At 37.6% G+C, this 10,445-nt stretch overlaps 1 protein-coding gene across 1 annotated transcript in view; it reads right to left on the bottom strand.

Annotated features, from left to right (window-relative positions):
- The window catches only part of akt1 (v-akt murine thymoma viral oncogene homolog 1), a 63,124-nt gene extending 61,308 nt beyond the window's left edge, over positions 1–1,816 (bottom strand). The window contains exon 1 of the mRNA XM_067367245.1: positions 1,664–1,816. The gene's annotated coding sequence lies outside the window, so the exon portion shown is untranslated. The remainder of the gene's footprint in view (positions 1–1,663) is intronic.
- Between the last annotated feature and the right edge of the window lie 8,629 nt (positions 1,817–10,445).

The raw sequence follows: 10,445 nt of genomic DNA on the forward strand, positions 1-10,445 counted from the left end.
TTAATGTTATCGGCCCGATATATTAAAGCCGATAAATTGTTTCCTTCAGCTGAGACGCTTTCGAATTGCTTGAAATATGATTGAAAAATCACTTCAAAAAGGAAAATATAGCACAAGTCTGTCAGATAGGCAATTATAATGAGAACATTCATAGTGTTTGGACATGGCTTTTAATGTGAGACTTTTGTTTTTGCAATCAGCCTCTCACAAATTATATACTAATTTGGATTTAGATTTATAGGCCAAAATATCGGTTATCGGCTTTCAAATACAAAGAATTATCGGTTATCGGTATCGGCCAAAATTTTTATATCGGTGCATATATAATGAAAAACGATCATATCTAAGTATGTACAAACATTTATATATACACTTCGGTTCAAAAGTTTGGGGTCAGTAAGATTTTTTTTTTTTTTTTTTTTGGGAAATAAATGAACAGTTTTGTTTAGTAAGGATGCATTAAATTGATCCAAAATGACAGTAAAGACATTTATAATCATCATATTATAATGATTTCTGAAGGATCATGTGACACTGTGAGACTGGAGTAATGATATGTAAATAAATGCAGTCTTGGTGAGCAGAGGAGACTCAAAAACATTAAAAATCTTAGTGATCCCAAAGTTTTGAACAGCAGTGTGTGTGTATATACACGTATATATATATATATATTTTTTTTTTTAAAGATATATATATGTATATATACATATATATATATATACATATTAGTGTGTGTGTGTATATATATTTGTACTATTTAAAGTGGAAAGCGAAGGAAAAGTTCAGAGCATCATCATGAAAGTTGATGAATGTCCAAAAGCTCATGTTGTGATCATTCCAATACTTTCATTTGTGTGATGTCAGAGATTGAGTAACTTCACTATAATTCTAAAATCTGAAAAGCATGTCGAAAGTAGATCGAGTAGGTGTGTCTAAAGTTTGACTGTACTGTAGTCCAGATTTAATCATCAAAAACAACCAAGAACCAAAGACTAAACAAGCCTGAAGTAAACCAGACCCGTCGTCACACAGCACAGAACTCATTTCCCTGACAGCACCTTCAGTCATGTGACATTTTGACAGTACATCCAAACAGATACACTTAAAATAATTAATATCCCTGTACTGATACTCATGGCAGACGACTTTATCACATTTCCACGTCCAAACAACATGATTCTTCTTTGTTACTGTAAACACTGTACCAGACAAAAACCCCAATCACCTGAGATTACACTGATAAATCATTAACAGGAAGACAGAGAAACAGACAGACAGATCTTCTCCTACTGTCTCTCAGTCTGTTCAGCACATGTCGCTTGTAAACACAGCAGGACTGTCGCCTAGAGACATTGGAATGCATGGAGAATAAAGAGAAACATAGTAACATTCGAATACTGCAACGTTGTAGCGCCGGGCCTGCGCGTGTACGCGCTTAAAGTGACACAAAGTAACAACTGACAGATGAATAAAGACGCTCCTGCACTGGAGGATACAGCTTTAACCAGCAGCTAAATCTGGACTTTCATTCGCCCCGTTTAATGTGAGACTTACAGTCTTTTATTTTAGGCCTCTGAGAGAGAAATAACCGCATCCTATTGAACAGCCAGAGACACCCTGTCCCGACAATCATCACATCAAACTGAATGGAGAGAGACTTTACCGAAACAGGTATCACTGAGGGCTCCGGCGCATCGCTCGCTGCTTCGGCTGCTACTTTAATCCCGCGGAAAACAGGTAAAAGTGTTTTGATGAGCACGAGCGTGTCCTCGCCTCGCCTCTCCTCCACTACACCTCCCCACAGCGCGAGACTCCAGTCTGCAGAGAGACTCCGGAGAGAGCAGCGCGCGGGTCCTAGAGCCCGCCGGATCACTGCACTGCAACACTGAACACGAGAGACATTATCAGAGTCATACAGAGAATATACACTCCAAAATGACATTTACATGCTTGTTTATTTGTTTATTCCATCATTTATTCATTCATTCGTTTAATAGTTGATTATGAGAGATATATATTATATATAGATTATATATATAAAATATTATGTATATAACTAATATTATAAGTAATATTACTGATATAAAAATAATATAATAGTATTTACATAGTATAGTATAATAGTATATAGTATTTTTTCTTATAAAGACAAACTATAATGTTTTTATTGAATTCAAATTTTTTTATTTTTAATATTATAGTACTTTTTCCTCATAATGTCATGATATATATATATATATATATATATATATATATATATATATATATATATATATATATATATATATATATATATATATATATATATATGCATTTTTTTCTTATAGTTATAGACAAACTGTTTTTATTGAATTCAAATGTTTATTTTTTATTTTTTATGTCTTGATAAATGTCTATTTGATATTATATATATTTATTCTTTATTGTTATTCATTACTTACCTTATTGTAATACATTTTTATTGTTATTTGTTATATTATAGTGTATATTTCTTATACAATAATTAGATAGATATTTATCAAGACATTATGAATAATATATGTTTTGCATATATATATATATATATTATTATTTGCATATATATATTATTATTTATATTGCATATGTTTGTATATATTTATAGCATTATATTCTTATAGTTATGTTTTTTTTAAATTCCATTTTTTATTACAGTATTTTTGTTCTCAATAATGACGTGATAAATGTCTATTTTATAATATATATTTGTTATTGATTTATTTTTATTAATTACCTACCACCTTATTGTAATACATTTTTATTGTTATTTGTCATGTTGTATATTTCTTTTTTTGTCATTACTTGTTTTTGTGTATAAACTTTGGCAATATTTGAAAACACAATCATGGCAATAAAGACCTTTGAATTAAATATATATATATATATATATATATATATATATATATATATATATATATATATATCGCCCTCTCTGTTTGAAACCTGCAATTTCGGTTATTTGCAGAATTATCATCTGTATGTGGGTTGTGCATCAGCACGGCTGCTCAGCGCGGATGAATCTAATGTTTGCTGTCAGTGACCGCACCGGTGTGGATACTGTACTTCAATTTCCCGCAGAAACCCACCAGTACCGATTTTATTATAAAACATTATTACAAACTTACCGTTGTGAATCAGGCTAAGGTAAGGAGATCGTTTTGAACACTGGCGGATTATGTATTTGCTCAAAAATTGATTTTGGATCATTTTCGACCCAAAAAAGTTACGGACTGCAGCTTTAAAAGTATTAAAATATCAGATTATAGCAATATTATGATTTCACTTCTGTTGCTCTTCAAACTTGCTAAGATTTCATTCCTTCACTCTAATTCACTCCATACTGCTCTAAATCTATTAAAAACAATCGTTTGTCTGTCTGTTTTTAAGGCTCCATATCATCTAGACGTACAGTCTTAAAAACATAATGACACGAGATGTTTCAATGTTTTAAATGAACACTACAATGAGTTTCTGGAGCCTAACAGTGTGATTCTTAATAGCTAAATTTGTAGATTTTTTTGTGTGTGTTTTGTTCCACAGAGGAAAGAAAGTGTGACAGATTTTCATTCTTAGATTATCAATTCCTCTAAGGAGCTCCTGCATCCCAGACGATCTCTGGATAAATTCCCTGTGGCTATCCAGAGCTGGGATGTGTGTGTGTGTGTGTGTGTGTGTGTGTGTGTGTGTGTGTGTGTGTGTGTGTGTGTGTGTGTGTGTGTGTGTGTGTGTGTGTGTGTGTGTGTGTGTGTGTGTGTGAATGGGCTGGGCCAGAGGACAGCAGAGGAATGTGATGCTTTTGTCTGTCCGGGGGAAGAGAGGCTCGGGTCGGAATGCCATTGATGAGAACGGACAGAAAGAAACGAGCCTGCAGGAAGTTCTCTCGCTCTCGGTCCTGTGAGAAACTCTGAGCCGCTCTCAGACGCTCCCATCCCATGCTGCACAACCACTGCATTGTCTGACCCGTAAACACTGCGTCCACAAACTACAACCGGACGAGTGAATGAAACGCAGGGGCCCGACATTCCTGCTTACAGACGCATTTACATGTTTGTCTTCAGAAGAATCACTGATGTCCCAACAGACAAAACGGCTCCATTTACTGTGGATTCAGAAGCATTTCATTAAACACAATCATTTAGACACACTATCCCAGAACAGTGAGTTATTACAGAGATCCCATCTGTGATTTACATATATGAGCAGATAATATCAGTTAGATTAGTAACACTTTACAATAAGCTTAACATTAGTTAATGAATAACAACATTTATTAACCTTGCAACCTTTACTAATACATTATTAAAATCAAAAGTTGTACTAGTCATGCACAAACATAACATTAACAAAGATTAATGAATACTTCAAAAAATATAGAGCTAATGCATTAACAAATGTGACATACACTATAAAAAATAATGGGTTAAAAACAACCCAAGTTGGGTTGAAAATGGACAAACCCAGTGATTAGATTGATTGAACCCAGTGATTGGGATAATTTAATCCAGCGACTGGGTTGTTTTAACCCAGCGAATGGATTGATTTAACCCAGTCTTTGTGATGATTTAACCCAGCGAATGTGTTGTTTTAACCCAGTGAATGGATTATTTTAACCCAGCGGATGGGTTGATTTAACCCTCCGACTCGGTTGTTTTAACCCAGCAAATGGGATAAATTTAACCCAGCGATTGGGTTGTTTTAACCCAGCAATTGGATTATTTTAACCCAGCAGATGGGTTGATTTAACCCAATGATTGGGATGATTTAACCCTCCGACTGGGTCATTTTAACCCAGCAAATGGGATAATTTAACCCAGCAATTGGGTTGATTTAACCCAGCGATTGGGTTGTTTTAACCCAGCGAATGGATTGTTTTAACCCAGCAGATGGGTTGATTTAACCTTCTGACTGGGTTGTTTTAACCCAGAAAATGGGATAATTTAACCCAGCGATTGAGTTGTTTTAACCCAATGAATGGATTATTTTAACCCAGCAGATGGGTTGATTTAACCCAGCGATTGGTTTGTTTTAACCCAGCGATTGGATTATTTTAACCCAGCGGATGGGTTGATTTAACCCAGTGATTGAGATGATTTAACCCTCCGACTGGGTTGTTTTAACCCAGCAAATAGGTTAATTTAACCCAGCGAATGGATTATTTTAACCCAGTGGATAGGTTGATTTAACCCAGCGAATGGGTTGATTTAACCCAGCGAATGGGTTGTTTTAACCCAGCGATTGGGTTGTTTCAACCCAGTGAATGGATTGTTTTAACCCAGCAGATGGGTTGATTTAACCTTCTGACTGGGTTGTTTTAACCCAGCAAATGGGATAATTTAACCCAGCGATTGAGTTGTTTTAACCCAATGAATGGATTATTTTAACCCAGCAGATGGGTTGATTTAACCCAGCGATTGGTTTGTTTTAACCCAGCGATTGGATTATTTTAACCCAGCGGATGGGTTGATTTAACCCAGTGATTGAGATGATTTAACCCTCCGACTGGGTTGTTTTAACCCAGAGAATGGGTTGTTTTAACCCCCGACTGGGTTGTTTTAACCCAGCAAATAGGTTAATTTAACCCAGCGAATGGATTATTTTAACCCAGTGGATAGGTTGATTTAACCCAGCGAATGGGTTGATTTAACCCAGCGAATGGGTTGTTTTAACCCAGCGATTGGGTTGTTTCAACCCAGTGAATGGATTGTTTTAACCCAGCAGATGGGTTGATTTAACCTTCTGACTGGGTTGTTTTAACCCAGCAAATGGGATAATTTAACCCAGCGATTGAGTTGTTTTAACCCAATGAATGGATTATTTTAACCCAGCAGATGGGTTGATTTAACCCAGCGATTGGTTTGTTTTAACCCAGGTGATTGGATTATTTTAACCCACCGGATGGGTTGATTTAACCCAGTGATTGAGATGATTTAACCCTCCGACTGGGTTGTTTTAACCCAGAGAATGGGTTGTTTTAACCCCCGACTGGGTTGTTTTAACCCAGCAAATAGGTTAATTTAACCCAGCGAATGGATTATTTTAACCCAGTGGATAGGTTGATTTAACCCAGCGAATGGGTTGATTTAACCCAGCGAATGGGTTGTTTTAACCCAGCGATTGGGTTGTTTCAACCCAGTGAATGGATTGTTTTAACCCAGCAGATGGGTTGATTTAACCTTCTGACTGGGTTGTTTTAACCCAGCAAATGGGATAATTTAACCCAGCGATTGAGTTGTTTTAACCCAATGAATGGATTATTTTAACCCAGCAGATGGGTTGATTTAACCCAGCGATTGGTTTGTTTTAACCCAGGTGATTGGATTATTTTAACCCACCGGATGGGTTGATTTAACCCAGTGATTGAGATGATTTAACCCTCCGACTGGGTTGTTTTAACCCAGCAAATAGGTTAATTTAACCCAGCGAATGGACTATTTTAACCCAGTGGATAGGTTGATTTAACCCAGCGAATGGGTTGATTTAACCCAGCGAATGGGTTGTTTTAACCCAGCGAATGGACTATTTTAACCCAGTGGATAGGTTGATTTAACCCAGCGAATGGGTTGATTTAACCCAGCGATTGGGTTGTTTCAACCCAGTGAATGGATTGTTTTAACCCAGCGATTGGGTTGTTTCAACCCAGTGAATGGATTGTTTTAACCCAGCGATTGGATTATTTTAACCCAGCGGATGGGTTGATTTAACCCAGTGATTGAGATGATTTAACCCTCCGACTGGGTTGTTTTAACCCAGAGAATGGGTTGTTTTAACCCCCGACTGGGTTGTTTTAACCCAGCAAATAGGTTAATTTAACCCAGCGAATGGATTATTTTAACCCAGTGGATAGGTTGATTTAACCCAGCGAATGGGTTGATTTAACCCAGCGAATGGGTTGTTTTAACCCAGCGATTGGGTTGTTTCAACCCAGTGAATGGATTGTTTTAACCCAGCAGATGGGTTGATTTAACCTTCTGACTGGGTTGTTTTAACCCAGCAAATGGGATAATTTAACCCAGCGATTGAGTTGTTTTAACCCAATGAATGGATTATTTTAACCCAGCAGATGGGTTGATTTAACCCAGCGATTGGTTTGTTTTAACCCAGGTGATTGGATTATTTTAACCCACCGGATGGGTTGATTTAACCCAGTGATTGAGATGATTTAACCCTCCGACTGGGTTGTTTTAACCCAGAGAATGGGTTGTTTTAACCCCCGACTGGGTTGTTTTAACCCAGCAAATAGGTTAATTTAACCCAGCGAATGGATTATTTTAACCCAGTGGATAGGTTGATTTAACCCAGCGAATGGGTTGATTTAACCCAGCGAATGGGTTGTTTTAACCCAGCGATTGGGTTGTTTCAACCCAGTGAATGGATTGTTTTAACCCAGCAGATGGGTTGATTTAACCTTCTGACTGGGTTGTTTTAACCCAGCAAATGGGATAATTTAACCCAGCGATTGAGTTGTTTTAACCCAATGAATGGATTATTTTAACCCAGCAGATGGGTTGATTTAACCCAGCGATTGGTTTGTTTTAACCCAGGTGATTGGATTATTTTAACCCACCGGATGGGTTGATTTAACCCAGTGATTGAGATGATTTAACCCTCCGACTGGGTTGTTTTAACCCAGCAAATAGGTTAATTTAACCCAGCGAATGGACTATTTTAACCCAGTGGATAGGTTGATTTAACCCAGCGAATGGGTTGATTTAACCCAGCGAATGGGTTGTTTTAACCCAGCGAATGGACTATTTTAACCCAGTGGATAGGTTGATTTAACCCAGCGAATGGGTTGATTTAACCCAGCGATTGGGTTGTTTCAACCCAGTGAATGGATTGTTTTAACCCAGCGATTGGGTTGTTTCAACCCAGTGAATGGATTGTTTTAACCCAGCGATTGGGTTGTTTTAACCCAGTGAATGGATTGTTTTAACCCAGCAGATGGGTTGATTTAACCTTCTGACTGGGTTGTTTTAACCCAGCAAATGGGATAATTTAACCCAGCGATTGAGTTGTTTTAACCCAATGAATGGATTATTTTAACCCAGCAGATGGGTTGATTTAACCCAGCGATTGGTTTGTTTTAACCCAGCGAATGGATTATTTTAACCCAGTGGATAGGTTGATTTAACCCAGCGAATGGGTTGATTTAACCCAGCGAATGGGTTGTTTTAACCCAGCGATTGGGTTGTTTCAACCCAGTGAATGGATTGTTTTAACCCAGCGAATGGGTTGTTTTAACCCAGCGATTGGGTTGTTTCAACCCAGTGAATGGATTGTTTTAACCCAGCGAATGGGTTAAATTTAACCCAGCGATTGGGTTGTTTTAACCAAGAAAATGGGTTGTTTTAACCCTGCGATTGGGTTGTTTTTAACCCAGCATTTTTTAGAGTGAATATTGTAAAGTGTTGCCAATATAATAGATGGTTTTCCGTCTCCAGTGTGAAAGAGCAGCCCCCTCTATAGCCAGATCTACACATTAACTAGTACAGGAGAAATCCTAACCTCAGAGCATTGTAAAGAACAGCCTGCTTAACCAGCCCTTTAGAGAAGCTTCAAATGGCCCTTTCAAAGCGTTCGACAGCTGGAGCTTGAGCAAAAGGTGACCTGAACAGTTGCAGAGGGCATGAGCTCAGCAGCTGCAACTCTGTGTTCACGTCTGCGCTGCGCCTAAAGGATCAACAACGCTCTGAGTGTTCATATAGAAGATCTAGAAATAGCCCTGGAACTATGCTGTTCTGCTGCATATACAGTGGGTACGGAAAGTATTCAGACCCCCTTCAATTTTTCACTCTTTGTTATATTGCAGCCATTTGCTAAAATCATTTAAGTTTTTTCCTCATTAATGTACACACAGCACCCCATATTGACAGAAAAACACAGAATTGTCGACATTTTTGCAGATTTATTATAAAAGAAAAACTGAAATATCACATGGTCCTAAGTATTCAGACCCTTTGCTCAGTATTTAGCAGAAGCACCCTTTTGATCTAATACAGCCATGAGTCTTTTTGGGAAAGATGCAACAAGTTTTTCACACCTGGATTTGGGGATCCTCTGCCAATCCTCCTTGCAGATCCTCTCCAGTTCTGTCAGGTTGGATGGTAAACGTTGGTGGAAAGCCATTTTTAGGGCTCTCCAGAGATGCTCAATTGGGTTTAAGTCACGGCTCTGGCTGGGCCATTCAAGAACAGTCACGGAGTTGTTGTGAAGCCACTCCTTCGTTATTTTAGCTGTGTGCTTAGAGTCGTTGTGGTGCTGTGTGTACATTAATGAGGAAAAAAAATGAACTTAAATGATTTTAGCAAATGGTTGCAATATAACAAAGAGTGAAAAATTTAAGGGGGTCTGAATACTTTCCGTACCCACTACCCACATTTCTGCCGCATGCTTCTGATGTCTGCATGTGCAATTACATTTGCATGTATTCATTTAGCAGATGCTTTAAATTGAATTCATTTCGTGCTGCAAAACAAAGTTACAAAGGATCATTATTTATTCATATATTATTTATATAATATTTTAAATGGAAAAAAAAAAATCCCATATTTCCAAACTTGGTCTTAGACTTTTGACCCGACTGTATGCGTGACTTATTAGTGGAAAAACCTAACATGCACCAATAGGAAACCAGTGACTTCAGAAAACATTCTTGTCGTGCATTTAATGTACTTTAGATGAAAGCTCGCCCACCCTACACACTACAGACCAGAGTAACTTGGGTGAAATTAGTAAGACTAGAGGGCGAGTCAGTGCCAAGACATTCCAGCTCAGAGCAGGATTAGCTTCGATTAGATCCCAGCAAACTCTCTCTCAGCACACAACAAATCAGTGCTTCAACAATGAACACAGAAGGAGGGGGCAGCTTCTCAAAAGGCCTCTAATTATACACTTAAATGTATTGAAAGAGTGGAATGCATTTAGGCTGGACGGGTTTGTGAGGACAGTCGCAATCTGGAATCTTAAAAATAACTTTAGCAGCTCAACCATCTAAAGCCCTCTCCAGAAAACACTTCATTTTCCACAGAAAGGGTAAAGAGTTATATTTGTGCTCTTTACATTAAGTTCCTCTTCACCTCACTTTGTATTTGCAAATGTCTCTTATTTTCAGCTTTTGTTCTAATCTAAGCAATCTTGTTTGAAAAAATGCACCTGCACTGTGTCATATTTAAAACAATTTATTAAGCTATTTAATGAAAACTCACAACTTCAAGGTTTAAATGACTTTTTTAAACCCATAAACCCAAGCCGGGTTGAAAATGGACAAACCCAGCAGTTGGGTTGTTTTGATCCAGCGATTGAGTTGTTTTAACCCAGTGATTGGGTTGTTTTAACCCAGTGGTTGGGTTGTTTTAACCCAGTGGTTGGGTTGTTTTAACCTAATGATTGAGTTGTTTTGACCCAATAATTGGGCTGTTTTGATTCAG

The sequence above is a fragment of the Chanodichthys erythropterus genome, chromosome 18, assembly GCF_024489055.1.
Source record: "Chanodichthys erythropterus isolate Z2021 chromosome 18, ASM2448905v1, whole genome shotgun sequence".
NCBI classification, from domain to species: Eukaryota; Metazoa; Chordata; class Actinopteri; order Cypriniformes; family Xenocyprididae; genus Chanodichthys; species Chanodichthys erythropterus.